Genomic DNA, 14,364 nt, shown 5'->3' with positions numbered 1-14,364 from the left:
TATATATCCTGGCATATACAATGTGTCCTAAGCCCAGAGGCAGCAGCTAACAATTATAGTCTACTGATTAATGTACAATCAGAAATTTACAGGCTTGATTGTCCAAGGAGGCTCCCTGCTATGTGAGATAATGAATAGGAAATTGTCACAGTAATTATCCAAGTCAAACCTTACAAGTCTACTTGTGAGCTGAAAGTAACTGAGGAAAAAATGTCTGTCTTTTAACAAAATGAGAGTTTGAAAGACAGACCATAGAGAATGAATTGTGTAGTCAAAATATTCCTTTATACTATTTTTGCTTTGTTTCTCTCGTTGGCCAGGGTATTGTAAATACAAATACTATGCAGTACTACTAACATAATAAAATATACACCTCAGATCCCTCTTCAGGGATCCAGGATTTATTCCACCAGCTTTTGCTAATCTTGCTCAGGCTGTGCTCAGCCCTCTACAGAATTTGTTCATAGTGGGGAACAATTGTCTTACCCATGACCAAGCCATGTTTTGAGGAGGGAGGGAAAAGCTCAAGGCCTGATTAGAAGGGTGGCCTTGTCTTCAAAACAGGACACAAACCAGAAAGACCAACCCAGTGTCAACCCCTTGATGCTGGCTGAGGTCTTCAGTGAGCCCACCGTGCAGACCAACTTCCTAGTTCTTCCTCCTCCCCAAGAACAAGCCTAGTAAGTCAGGTACTTCCTGCTAGAAGGAATCCAACTTGTAATAGTATTGATTCACATATAACTTCAGACTTCCTACCAAAGAAAATGTTCCCAATATAGTCCGGGAGATTGGCCTCGTGGTTGAGCCCTTGCCTAGCATGCATGAACACCTGGGTTCGATTCCTTGGTATCACATAACATAGAAAAAAAAGCCAGAGGTGGTGCTGAGGCTCAAGTGGTAGAACTCTATCCTTGAGAAAGTCCAAGGACAGGGCTCAGGCCCTGAGCTCAAGACCAGGACTGGCAAAAAAAAAAGAAAGAAAGAAAAAGAAAAGAAAGAGGAAGAAAGAAAGAAAGAAAGAAAGAAAGAAAGAAAGAAAGAAAGAAAGAAAGAAAGAAAGAAAGAAAGAAAGAAAGAGAAAAAATGAAAGAACAGCCTATGGCATTCAGTGTAACAAACGATTGATCTGTATCTACTGTTTAGAAAGCAAGCTTAAAGCCACATTCAAGGAAAACTTTTCTTGAGGTTTTCTTTTGAGTATTGATTTTGTTGATTACCTGCTAGCTTTGGTTTGGTTGGTCATGTGAGGTAAACATGGAAAGATAGATACACAAAGGTGGTTCTTTGTGGTACTAAAAACTGCTTATCATATTATCAGTAATATTTCTATGCTGCAATTTAACTACATGATTATGGAGACAGCTTGACCATTGAAATATGTAAGTCAGAAAAAATATAAAAGAAAGTCATCTTGGTTTCATGTAAATACCATTATAAATCATCAGTAAATAAACAAACACAATACACTTGAAAAAATAAAGTCAGCATAAGAAAAGGGGAAAAGAGCCAGGCATGGTGGTTCACACATAATCCTAGTTACTTCAGAGGCTGAGATGAGGAGTATCACAGTTTGAGGCCAAATTGGACAGAAAAGTTAGAGTTCCCTTCTCTCCCAATTTGCACACTTATCCAAGCTAAACCGGAGGTCTTGAAATCAGGAAGTTACAGTGTGAGGCCAGTTTTTGGAGAGATGTTTGAGATATTTTATTTCAACAGAAGCATTTGGGCACAAGAGAACATATATATCATGCCAACTACAACAGGAAGTCTGGCAGGTGGATCACAGTTCAAGTACATAGCAGATCAGGGAGCCAAAAACCCTCTCTCAAAAATGAACAACCCATGAAAGGGCTGGAAGCATGACTTAGTGGTAGAGTGTTCACCTATCAAACAGGAAGCTCTAATTCAAACCGTAGTACCACAAATAAAGATGGTGAGAAGCTGGTTGCTGTGGCTTATATCTGTAATCCTACTGACTCAGGAGGCTGAGTTCTGAGCATCACAATTCAAAGCCAGCCAAGCCAGGAAAAGTCCATGAGGCTCTTATTTCCAGTTAACCACCAGAAAACTAGAAGTGGCACTGTGGCTCAAAGTGGTAGGGTGCTAGCCTTGAACAAAAGAGCTCAGGGACAGCACCCAGGTCCTAAGTTCAAGCTTCATGACCACCACCAAAAAAGAGAGAGAGAGAGAGAAAAGAGACTAGAAGAAAAAAGTATCACCATAATCTCCATTAACCATAAAGACCAATGACAGTAAGTTGTATGGATTTTGGTAAAATATAACCCACTTTCCAAGTGATATATGAACATAATTCCAAATGATATAGGTGGAACACACTTAAACAGACCTTTGAAATCTAAATAGATCTTTGAAGTCTCAAGTAACTATAAAGGCTAAATTAAAGAGTAACTTTCAAATAATTAATTAAAGGGTTTTAAAAACTTCATTAAAATGTATTTTTTATTTGATTTATAGAATTATAACCCTTCTGTACATCCCTTCTCAATAACAATTTTAAATGTATTAAAGCAGGAGGGAATGTAGCCTAGTGGTAGAGTGCTTGCCTTGTGTGCATAAAGCCCTAGGTTCCATTCCTTGGTACCACATACACAGAAAAAGCAAGAAGTGGTTCTGTGACCAAATTGTAGAGTGTGAGCCTTGAGAAAGCTCAAAGATAGTGCCAAGGCCCCAAGTTCAAGTCCAGGACTGGCAAAAAACAAAAGGAAAGAAAGAAAAAAATGTATTAAAGAAAATGAGTCTCACTGACTTTCCTGCCAGAGCTGGCTTCAAACCACAATCCTCAGATCTCGCCTGCCACTCAAAATAAACAGGCAACAGAGCAGCCAATGAAAAATCTAGGGGAGAACCCTCAAAGTGCTCTATAAATGCTCCTGATAAACATGAAAAATGAAAAAAAATTGAAAGCACAAATAAGGATTTATGTGAGACTAATCAAAAAATAATAGAGGAATTCATGGAATCCACTAAAAGAAAGCTGAATGGAATCCAACAAAAGTTCAATGAAAGTGTAGCCACACAGCTGAAGGATTTCAGAAAGAGCACTCAAACCCAAATCAGGGAGGTAGAGAAGTCAATGCAAGATCTGAAATAAGAGGTAGAGCCATCAAAACTGACTAACTAGAAGGAAGGGAGATAATTTTTTTCTAAGTAGAAAGTACTGAAAACAGGTTAGATGACTCAGAAGAGAAAATCTCCAGAACTGAGGTTAGCCTAGAATTTTTAGAGAGAGACCAGAAAATTACTCAAAACAAATCCAAAAAATATGACAGAACACTTTAGGAGCTCCAAGATACAATCAGGAAGCCTAATTTAAAACTAATCAGTATTGTGGAGGTTCCGGAGAAAGAGGCTAATGGAATAGGAAATATATTTAAGAGAACCATTGCAGAAAACTTCCCAAATATCTAAAAGGACAGGCCCATCCAGATATAAGAAGCTTGTAGAAGTTTGTGTGTTTTCCAGGGCTCTTCAGATCTTTCAAACTCAAAGCAGAAAATCTTCACTATCAGAATGCTCCGAAATCAAAAAGCATGATATCTGAACACTGTTCAATCTTGTATAAAATGGATGGTTCACTCTGAAACCACTCTGGAAGTTGTGCTCTTCTAAGGTCTAAACCTTTTACTCACTAATTTCTATAAATAATCTATTACGTAATTATACCCTAGAGAAGGAAGAAATAATCCATGTTAATTTTTAAACACAAGTTCCACAAAAATGCTATAATCATACCAACTATTTAATGAAATAGGAAATTTTATAATTACATAGGACAGTGTTTCTACTTGTAACTTGAAGTCATTATTTTAAAGAAAAATAAAAATGTTAACCAAAATATAAACTAATACAAATAAGATATATTATTTACAACTAGTTACGATGATGCTTATTTCAAGTCAATGAAAAAGAAGTTATTACTTGGAATTGTACACATATACATGCATGTACATATGTATACATTGGACACACAACTGCAATAATTCAATCTTTATTGCATGGAAGTATAAATTACACAGCCAAAGAAACAATCCAAGCAATAGTAAGAGGAGCAAATATTTACAAACCATGGATCTTGTTAAGAAGTGTTCATTTAAAATCTGTAAGGAATTCAAATCAATAAATCTTACTGAAACATGGAAAAGTGTGTTACTAATAACTGTGTCATAGAACATCAGAAATTAATCCTCATATATACAGTAACTTAGTACCTACTGAGCAACTTCTCTCTTTCCCTTCTTCCCACATGCTGTCTTTAGCACCTGATATCAACTAGTTTACTCTTAACCTCTATGACATCAGCCTATAATTCTGGATTCAATGTGTGAATGAGGATATGTAGAATTGTATGCCTTGGCCTGGTTCATGACACTTGACATAATTCTATTGTATAACTCAAAATAGCTACAAAAGCCATTTTGAATGTAAACCCCATAAAGAAATAATAGAAGTTTGAGATGCCAGATATGTTATTTATCCTGATTAATTATTCAATGTATACATGAATCAGAACATCATATTGTATTTCATAAATACATATAAGTATGTGTCAAGTATAAAAGAAAAGGGTATAAAGGCCTCAACAGCTACTTCTCAAAAGAAGATATATAAAATGACTCACAGGAATATGAAAAATGTTCAACATCACTAAAGATTAGATAAAAATCACAATCATAATGGGTTATCACCTATGTCAGTCAAGAGTGGCTATTATTAAAAAAATACAAAAGAAAGCAAGTGCTGAGCAACATGTCAAGAAAATGAAACGTTTGCACAGTTTTGATGGGAGTTTAAATTGCTATAGCTATTTTGAAAAATGACCATTTCAGAGACTTCTTAAACCTAAAAATAGATCCACCAGCAGTCTCATTATAATGTCTCTATGTGCACATGTGTGTAATAAAGTCAGAATATACAAAAAATCCCCGCATTCCAATATTTAGCTCAGCACCATAGTCTGAATATAAAATCAACATTAACATTCATCAGCAGATCAATAAAGTTTAGTGTGCATAGATAGGAGGGAATATTATTTAGCCATTCATAGAAGGATATCCTGATGTTTGTAGCAGTGTAGATGACTTAGAGTGCATTAAATTAACTGAAATAGTCCAGGCACTGAAAAATAAATACAAGATCTTACTTGGATGAGAAATAGAAAAAGTTGAATATGCTACCTAGCGTTAGTAACATTACATGCTGAAAAATGTTAGGAAAATGGAGGTTAAGTGTTCCCACAACCAAAGTGACAGCTATATGAGGTAGTGTGTTAACTAACCAGATTTAACCATTCTACTATGTACATAATATTCAAAACATGTCATACACAATAAATAAGTGCAAACTTACCTGTCAACTTTAAAACAAAACAATACCAACAAGCAAAATCATTTATGAAAATTACCATTTTCAACCTTCTCTTGAGAGATATTTTCCTCCATCAATGAAATATCAGATAGGTCATGTGTTGCTGGAGTAATTGCAAGTAGATGCATTTTTTTACAGTTTACATAGTACATGTTTTATTTTCTGTAATGAGGCTTCTGCTCTCCATGTTGGCTAGAAATTCAGAAATATCAAAATATAGAAGATTCTGGTTATTTATGTACTTTTATTGTAAAAGTGATGTACAGAAGGGTTACAGTTACATAAAGTCAGATGAGTACATTTCTTTTTAAATTGTGCCACTTCTCTCATTTTCACCATTTCCCTCCCTTTCCCCCCACAAGTAGTATAACCCATTTTCAACATCATATTTAGTGAGTATCATTGTTGCATTAGTTTATCCTATGACCCACCATTTCTGTGTTCCTCCTTACCCTCACCAAAACAAACTTACATACAAGACAAAAGGTACAGAAATCAGACAGGCGCCAGTGGCTCCTGCCTATAATTCCAGCTACTTGGGAGGCTGAGATCTGATGACTGCGGCTCAAAGCCAGCCCAAGCACAAGAGTCCATGAGTGAGACTCTTACCTCCAATTAATCACCAGAAAACCAGAAGTGACACTGTGGCTCAGGTGGTAAAATGCTAGCCTTGAAGCACAGAAATTTATATAGACAAGATATGATCACACAGATCTGTTCCATTCGTTGTTCTATTGTTTGATTTTGAAACACAGTTCACTTGTATTTTTTGGGGGGGGGATGGATAAAATGAAGTAGTAACACCTACCTTAAGTGACAGGAGCTCCACATTTGCTGACCTTTTCTTGATGACAAGTGACTGTCAAGAACAAGTCACCTGACAGATCCAAAGGAAAGATAAAGACACTACTTATTGTATGCTTTCAAGGTAAAAGTGACAAACTAAAGGTGAGGGAGAAAGAGACATTGTTTTGTGTTTAACCTTGTAACAGGAAAAGAACGTTAAAAACAAATGCCTGGAAATGTTTGCATCATTGTTGTCAAAGTTATATCATTATAGTCATTCCTTATACTTTAAGCCAACAGTGATATCCACTAGATATTGCTGCTGCAAATGGCCTATGTAACTGAAAGAGATGGAGGGAAGGGGTGACATTGTTTAAAGAGAAATCTACTCTTTATCTGACTTACATAACTGTAACCCATCTGTGATATAATCCTTACAATAATGGTAGCTAAATGATAGATAGATAGACAGACAAACAGATAGATAGCTATTAATTGAAAAAGAATTTTCTAATCAGTTGTAAGGTCCTTCTAGCTAGTACTTTCAGGAAGTTTTGATGCCATTTGATAAATACATGAAAACGAAACACTCCTTTAGAATCATTCACAAAAAATCTCCAAAAATACATATGTATTGAAATATATTATATTTTCAAAATATATACAACTACTATTTGTCAATAAGAAATTAAGAAAAGTTGAAAATATATTAAAAATTCATTTTTGAAATCAGGACAGAGGAAATAGCTTGTATTTTTAAATACATGTAAACAAGCCATGCTTATAAATGGAAATACCAAGAATCAGAAAGTATAGTCCATAATATACCTTATCCATGGATCCAACGATCTTTTGAGAAATACTTTGGTGCTTTCTAAACTATGAAAGTGAAGAGTGGACGCTCTGCTGCATGATCATAATAGCTCATCAAGTCTACAATTTAAAATGTCCTCTAACAAAACTACTTTGCAAAAATGGGAAAGAAATAGAACGGAGAGAGTAAAACAGTTGAAGAAGCAGAGCCAGAAGAATTTGATGTGGAAAAAGTACTGGACTGACGTGTAGTGAATGGAAAGGTGGAATATTTCCTGAAGTGGAAGGGATTTACAGATGCTGATGATACTTGGGAACCTGAAAAAAATTTAGATTGTCCAGAATTAATTGAAGCATTTCTTAATTCTCAAAAAGCTGGTCAAGAAAAGGATGGTACAAAAAGAAAATCTTTATCAGACAGTGAATCTGATGACAGCCAATCAAAGAAAAAAAGAGATACTGCTGAAAAACCAAGGGGCTTTGCTAGAGGTCTAGATCCTGAACGAATAATTGGTGCCACAGACAGCAGTGGAGAATTGATGTTTCTCATGAAATGGAAAGATTCAGATGAAGCTGACTTGGTGCTAGCAAAAGAGGCAAATATGAAGTGTCCTCAGATTGTAATTGCTTTTTATGAAGAGAGACTAACTTGGCATTCTTGTCTAGAAGATGAAGCTCAATAATTGTTTGCGTTGTATTGTATTGTATCTTATATAAAATCTGAGTCTTGGTTTTTGAATTAATGGTGTGAAACAACTACAGTCTAATGAAAATCAAGTTTGATATGTTGGTTTTGAAAGTAGTATTTGGAGTTGTTGAGTTTGGTTTTTTTTCCCTCAATAGCACTGGTTACTTTGAACAAATATAATTAAGGCTTTCTATAGTTGCTTCCTTTATCAGAAAAAAATATTTAATACCATGGTATATTTCCTCTATATTCAGAAACAGATTTTTTAATAAGGCAACTTTTTCTGGACGTTACTTAATCAGAACAACTTGTCTTTAACTGCTATGTTGAAGAACCATCATGAATTTTTTGTGTTTGTGTGTGTGTGTAAACAAAATACTTAGATAGGTAGTTTTTTGTTTCAGAGATTTTGCTTGTTTAGAGGTGTTGGGTATCAGACCCAGAGCCTTGCATATATAGGCAAATATCACTATGTTACATCCCTGGCCCTTGTTTTATTTTGTTATTGTTTAAGACAGGGTCACTAGGCAGCTCAGACTGGCCTTGAACTTACTAAGTAGCCAGGCTAGCCTCAACTTTAGGTCCTCCTGCCTCTGCCATAGATAGCAAATGCAATACGTTTGCAAAATGTCTTGATAAGAAAAGTATCTATCCACAGCTTCCCTCACCCAGATGAGACAACTAAGATAAATTTTGATTTCCTTTCATTAAAAGTTTGTGTAATGAGCATTCCTTTACAGAGTATTAGAATCTGTATACTTTTTAGTATAGATCATGAGCTGTCTAAGACTCTGCTCATAGAAATGTAAAATCAACTGGTTAGAGATTTCAACTATTTAGGACCTACTGGCCTAAATGAGTGGACAAAATTTTATAATTGTTGCCCTGCATGCTTTTTCTTTACCCTAACTCATTCCTAACATGTAGGCTCAATGTTTTTCAGTATTGGGTTACTGGTTCCACAAAAGCCATAAAAACAGCTTTGTAGTAATCAGAATGTTACCCAACTGTATATTGTTTACTTTATTGTAAATAACGGTGAACAGTGGTCAATAAATAGTTTTATATTCCTTTAAAAAAAAGAAAGTGAAGAGCAATTTCTGCAACATAAAGTACAAATCACAATGCTAACATATTCATGGTAATTTCAGTGAACTCTTGAATATAGATCTTTGCTTAATTGAGAAATATAATTTAGATTCGTAAGTATTCAGAATAAATGGCTATTACATTTTTATATAACATCCATCTTGGTAAATCATTTTCAATATGCATGATATATATTATTGTTCTACATAGATGTTCATGCTATATCTATGTTTATCTATCTGCCAACCAAAAGAATATGAAGGCAGACACATAAGTTCTAAGAAAATTATTCATAGTTCTTGAAGCACAACTTAAATCAGAAATTCTAATGATATAAGGCCATATAGGATGAGGCCAAATTAATGGATCTCAAGGACATGGAAACGAGAGCTTAATTATGAGTGACTGTTGTGCTTAATGTACTATGGTTTTTTTCTCTCTTCTTTTGTGCTGCCCTTTGATTAATCTCATATTGTTACAGTATCTGACTTTGTTACCTGGTATATTTTATATGTGTGTGTGTTTATTCATTTATTTGAAATAGGAGGGGGAAAAAGATTAGGGGAGGAAGTAAAGGGAGGGAAATGGAGATAAAAATAGGAGGAGGGGTATCAAAGTGTGAGATATAATGCACTTTCTATCTGGCTAATATAACTGTAACCCCTCTATACATTAAAATTAAATTAAATTTTAAAAAATAAAAAATTTAAAAAAAGAAATTCTAATGATAGCTCATCTTTATATCCCACATATTTAGCTCACTGCTTGGCTGTGTTCAATAAATATTATATGTTTTTTTCTGATAAATAGAAGTCTCAGTATGGCTCCAGGTTTGAATTTTTCTCATGTGGAAATCAGTATCCACATATCCTTTGACATGTGAATGCAAGCATATATGCAGCAGAATAAAAGCATGACGTTTTTCTGCCTTTGTGAAAAGATTTGTTTCTGCTAGGCCTAAGCGAAAGCACATGTTGTCTCTCCTTCACTTACCACTAGATGGCAATAGTTCTACATTACTCTCTGTCTTCCTAGGCATTGTGCTCTACTGATCTTGGTAGAGGCCCTTAGATGATTATCATCTCTGCAGATACTAACCAAGAAAAGGCCTGTTGGCTTTTAGGAATTCTGAGATTGATATTCATAATAAAATGCATTTCTGTGCTTGTTTATTTTTGACAGTCGCTAACAGCTATCTCCCAATTTAATTATCTTGGAGTTCTAAGCCATAGTAGCAAAATCAATTTAAAAAGTTATTTTAAGAAGTGGAGCTGTGGCTTAAATTGGTAGGTAACTACCTTTGAGCAGTAAAGCTTAAGGAGAATGCCCAAGCTTTGACTACAAGCCTCATGACCAACAAAAAAAATTATTTTAAACTGCATCCAAAAAGATCTGTTTAAATTTTTTAAGGTTTAAATAATTGCAAGACTTTTTTTTTATAAGGCATTACAATTGTTTCTCACCCCTTCTACCTCTAACATCATGGCCTGGAAACATGATCAGGGCAGGAAGAGCCCTGTTCCAGCTCTTCTCATCTGTTCTGTATAGATGACCAAACCCTCTGTCTGTCACTGAGATCTATGTGCCTTTCTGCTCCTTACAATGAATCTACAGAGAGAACTTACATTTAAGTGATTTGAATTAAAACACTGGGTAATCGCTGTACAACATGAACCTCTCTTCAGCAAAAAGACCTTGGGGAAAATGATACCCTATAATTTTCTTTTTAGTAGGAATGAAATACTTTTATGGTCTAGTTTGTTTTAATTAATCTCAAATACCCTTGGCAAGTATATCTTTGATATAAGAAGCATGACAATTGCCCCTAATGCTGTTTCCATTATTGTTGTTATTATTATTATTATTATTGTGTATAAGAATGTAAATAAGAAAAGGGAGAGACAGAGAGACAGAACAGAAGCCCTGAGAATTTCATTTTTTAAAATTAAATGTCTAAGTGATAAAGTTTCATAAATGTTTTCTTTTTATTTACTTCAGGCTACATTTGGCTGACTTGTGGTAGAAAACAAAAAATAACCCAAGTGACTAATCTCTTGTGTGTTTTCTACATCCATTGAATTTAAATTCCCTCTCAGTCTTTTTCTAATTGGTTTCTTCCAGAGGGAATAGTGAAGGATTATTTGGGGGAATTGAATGTTCCCTTGATTACCTACAACGAATTGTTATTGAAAGTTGTTTTTAAAAATCATGAAATCAGTTAGTCAAAGTATCTTCAAAAGAGCATTCATCTATTGCACATGTTCACACGGATTCTCCAGCATTGTGGCTGTGATCATGGCCAGAACTAGAATGAAGGGGGGGGGTCTTCCTCTTCTGTGCCTCTTTTTCCTCTGCCTCCTTCCCTCCTCTCTCTCTCTTCTCTCTCTCCTTTCCTGTCCCCCAGATATTCCTGCTCCTCCACTTTCTCCCCACTCCCCTTTTCTCCATTTACTGGCTCTCTGTCTTTTATTCAGAAGCATAACATTTCCAGATATCAGGTAGTTTACTTCTAGCATATGATTTTGGCCAAAACGGAGCCTTTTATTTTTCTAGACTGACCTGTAAGAGAACTGTATAGGGTTATCTTGACTCTTTTTGGTCAATCATCATGAGCCTTTCTCCAGACCAAGGTATAAATAATGTCATCTAAACACATGTGCTGAGCCGGTTTGATCCATTCTGAATGGGTTTGAATAGGTCTGAACCGGTTTGATCTGGTCTGAACTGGTCTGATCTGGTTCGCACCAGTCTAAACCAGTCTGATCTGGTTTATACTGGTCTGAACTTAAGCTTCTCAATTAGAAGATTAACAGAGGATGTACATTTAAAAATAGAAAATGGAGGCCTGGAATTTGGCCTAGTGGTAGAGTATTTGCATAGCTTGCACCAAGACCCAGGTTCAATTCCTTGGTGTGATTGTTGTTTTTAATGTATTATGTTATTTCTCTTCTCTTTTGTTGCCCTTTGGTTAATCTCATAATTATTGTATCTGACTTTGTTGCCTGGTATATTGTATATATGTTTATTTGTTTATTTGAAATAGGAAAGGGAAGGGGGGAAACAAGATGATTGGGTTGGGAGAGGGAAGGGGAAATGGGACAAAAGAGTTAGAGGGGGTACCAATATGTGAGAAGTAATGCACCTATTACCTGACAATTTTAACTGTAACCCGTCTATACATTAGCCCAACAATTTAAAAAAAAAACATATAAGTATGATATAAAGTCAAGGGCTGGTGGCTCACACATCTAGCTTCTTGTGAGGTTACGATGGAGAGAAGTAATTCAAGAGCAACTCTGGGCAATAAAGTTTGCGAGCCTCATCTCAAACCAGAGAGTACAGTGCATACTTGTCATCCTAAACTAGATGGGAAGCTGAGAGTGGCAGGATCAAGCTTTCAGGCCAGCCCAGGTAGAAAACTCCACGAGTTTCTCAACAGAAAAAAAAAGTACTGAGTAAGGTAGTATGTGCTTCTAAGCCCAAATCTAAAATAAGTGAATTGCAGTCTATGTTTGCTTTGGGCAGGAAACAAAGAGCTATGTCAAAAATAACCAGCAGTGGTAGAGTCCCTGCCCTAGCAAGCACAAGCATGTGAGCTTAAATGCCAATACCATCGTTTTTGTTCAATTTGATATAGATTTTTGTCATTACCAAGTCCCAGACTCAATGTGCTTTTAAAAGCAGAATTGTACTTGGGGTGACTGTCTTTGGAGACTGAACACCAAAACTATACTTTAGTATTTGAAATCTATAGACTACGGGAACCTTTTGGGTCAGAAGTGCTGTAGGGTGGCATGTAAAATACTGTAAATACAATTTTTCTGGGAAGAAGATCCATTCTGTTAGTCTCATCATCAGACTCTCAAGACAGTCTAAGGCACAGCAGAAAGATAAGAATTATTGTCCTAGGCAGAGTGAGGAGCTAAGGCCAGTCAAAGCACTTGTAGAGTCTACACATTTGCATGCCTTTATCTTATAAATGACCAATTATTAGTCAACAAACTGCTCTTCTCTTATATGTCTTTTTTTTTAATTTAACTTTGACTTGGTTTGTCTTAACTTTTGCATTAAATTGAATCCACCAATGTAAACAACCAGAACTCTAAGTCAGTTGAACTAACTCAATTGAGCTTTCACTGACTGACACAAAGAAATAAGTGTACAGAGATTCTGTTCACTCTACTTCAGGATTTAAATATTTTTGAAATGGTTTCTCTGATTGATGTACACTGGCATTTTAAATGAACTTTTAAAATGTAAACTCCTTGCTTCTCTCGCAAAGAATGCATGACTATAATGAAAGATTCCAATTAATAAAACTCTCCCCATTCTTCAGCTTAACACCATGAAAGTGCTTGTGAGCTAAAGCTGAAGTGAAATTCTCTGGACCAGTAGCAAATGAAGTCATTTTGGATTAGGAAAAAGATTTCTTTGCTTTTTGAAGCCATGCTTTTACATGAAGCTTCACACAGTCTGAAAATTATAATCTTAAATCAAGTGTATGAGTTTTAAAAAGGAAAAAAAATATTTTCAAATTCAATATAAGGGGAAGGAGTCTACAATGTAATATTTGTGTTGAGAATGACAAACTGCGGTAGTAAAGATAGCAGTAAAAAGAACAACACTGGGAAAAAGTTCTGGTCACAAATTATATATATACTTTATTTTTACAGTAACAGTGTGGCTTCAATGATGTCTATTTTACAAAGAAAGAAATGATTCCCCTATGTATTCTGGATCCTACAGCCTCATAAAATGCTCTCATTCAAACATTTCTGTCATTGAAAGCTTATTCTTTTTAGAATTATTAGTTAGAATTTCCAAGCACAAGTTCACCTTTATTTACTATTTAATAAAATCAAAAAGTGGTTCAATATTCTAACTGTGGAAGGGTTTTTTTGTGGTGGATCACTGACCAAGAAAAAAGAAATGATCAAATTTATAAGACAACAGCCTTGCAGAAAATCATATGCATTCAAGAGAATGACTTTTAAAAATAGAAAAGAAAAAGAAAAAAAGGAGAAAGAGAAATGACTGCTCCCATGGATTCCAAGCTTTGTATAATATCACAGAAAGAGGTAATCACATGTAAAAATTCATAGCAGGTAAAGGACATCAAGTGCTGAAAAAGTGTGGAATAAAGGGAAACTTTGTGTATTATTGGTGTGAGTAGACCAGCCATTACAGAAAAGAATATGCCCCCCCCTATACAGTATTCTGACAATAAAAAAAAAAATAAAGAGTATGGCCATTTCTCAAAAAAATTAAGCACAGACCTTCAAGAGGATTCGGCAATCTCAATACTGAACTCTCATCCAAAAAAACCCGAAATCACTAGCAGAAGACCTACCTGGACTCCTGTAGTCACTGCAACATTGTCCACAGTAGCCAAGGAATGGAAATCCTAAATGCTGGTCAATAGATAGCAGAAACTGATGGAGAAAGTTGTATGTATATACAATGGAGCAGTATTTTATCATTAAAAAAAAAAAGATTAAATCCTGTCCTTGGAGATGTCACAAATGGAACTACAGAGCATTAGGTTCAAAGAAATAAGTAGGCCATGGAAACAAAAGTATCACTTGATTTCATTCATGTGTGAA

The 14,364-nt window shown here is 35.3% G+C and overlaps 1 pseudogene; it reads left to right on the top strand.

The window, feature by feature from the left end:
* The first annotated feature begins 7,116 nt into the window (after window positions 1–7,116).
* LOC150065480 (chromobox protein homolog 3 pseudogene) lies at window positions 7,117–7,667 on the top strand (annotated as a pseudogene).
* Window positions 7,668–14,364: the final 6,697 nt, after the last annotated feature.

This window comes from Megascapheus bottae, chromosome 3, assembly GCF_031878675.1.
Source record: "Megascapheus bottae isolate mThoBot1 chromosome 3, mThoBot2.hap1, whole genome shotgun sequence".
In the NCBI taxonomy this organism is placed as follows: Eukaryota; Metazoa; Chordata; class Mammalia; order Rodentia; family Geomyidae; genus Megascapheus; species Megascapheus bottae.
The sequence above is the reverse complement of the archived record's forward strand: the minus strand, read 5'-3'. Positions and strand labels throughout refer to the sequence as shown.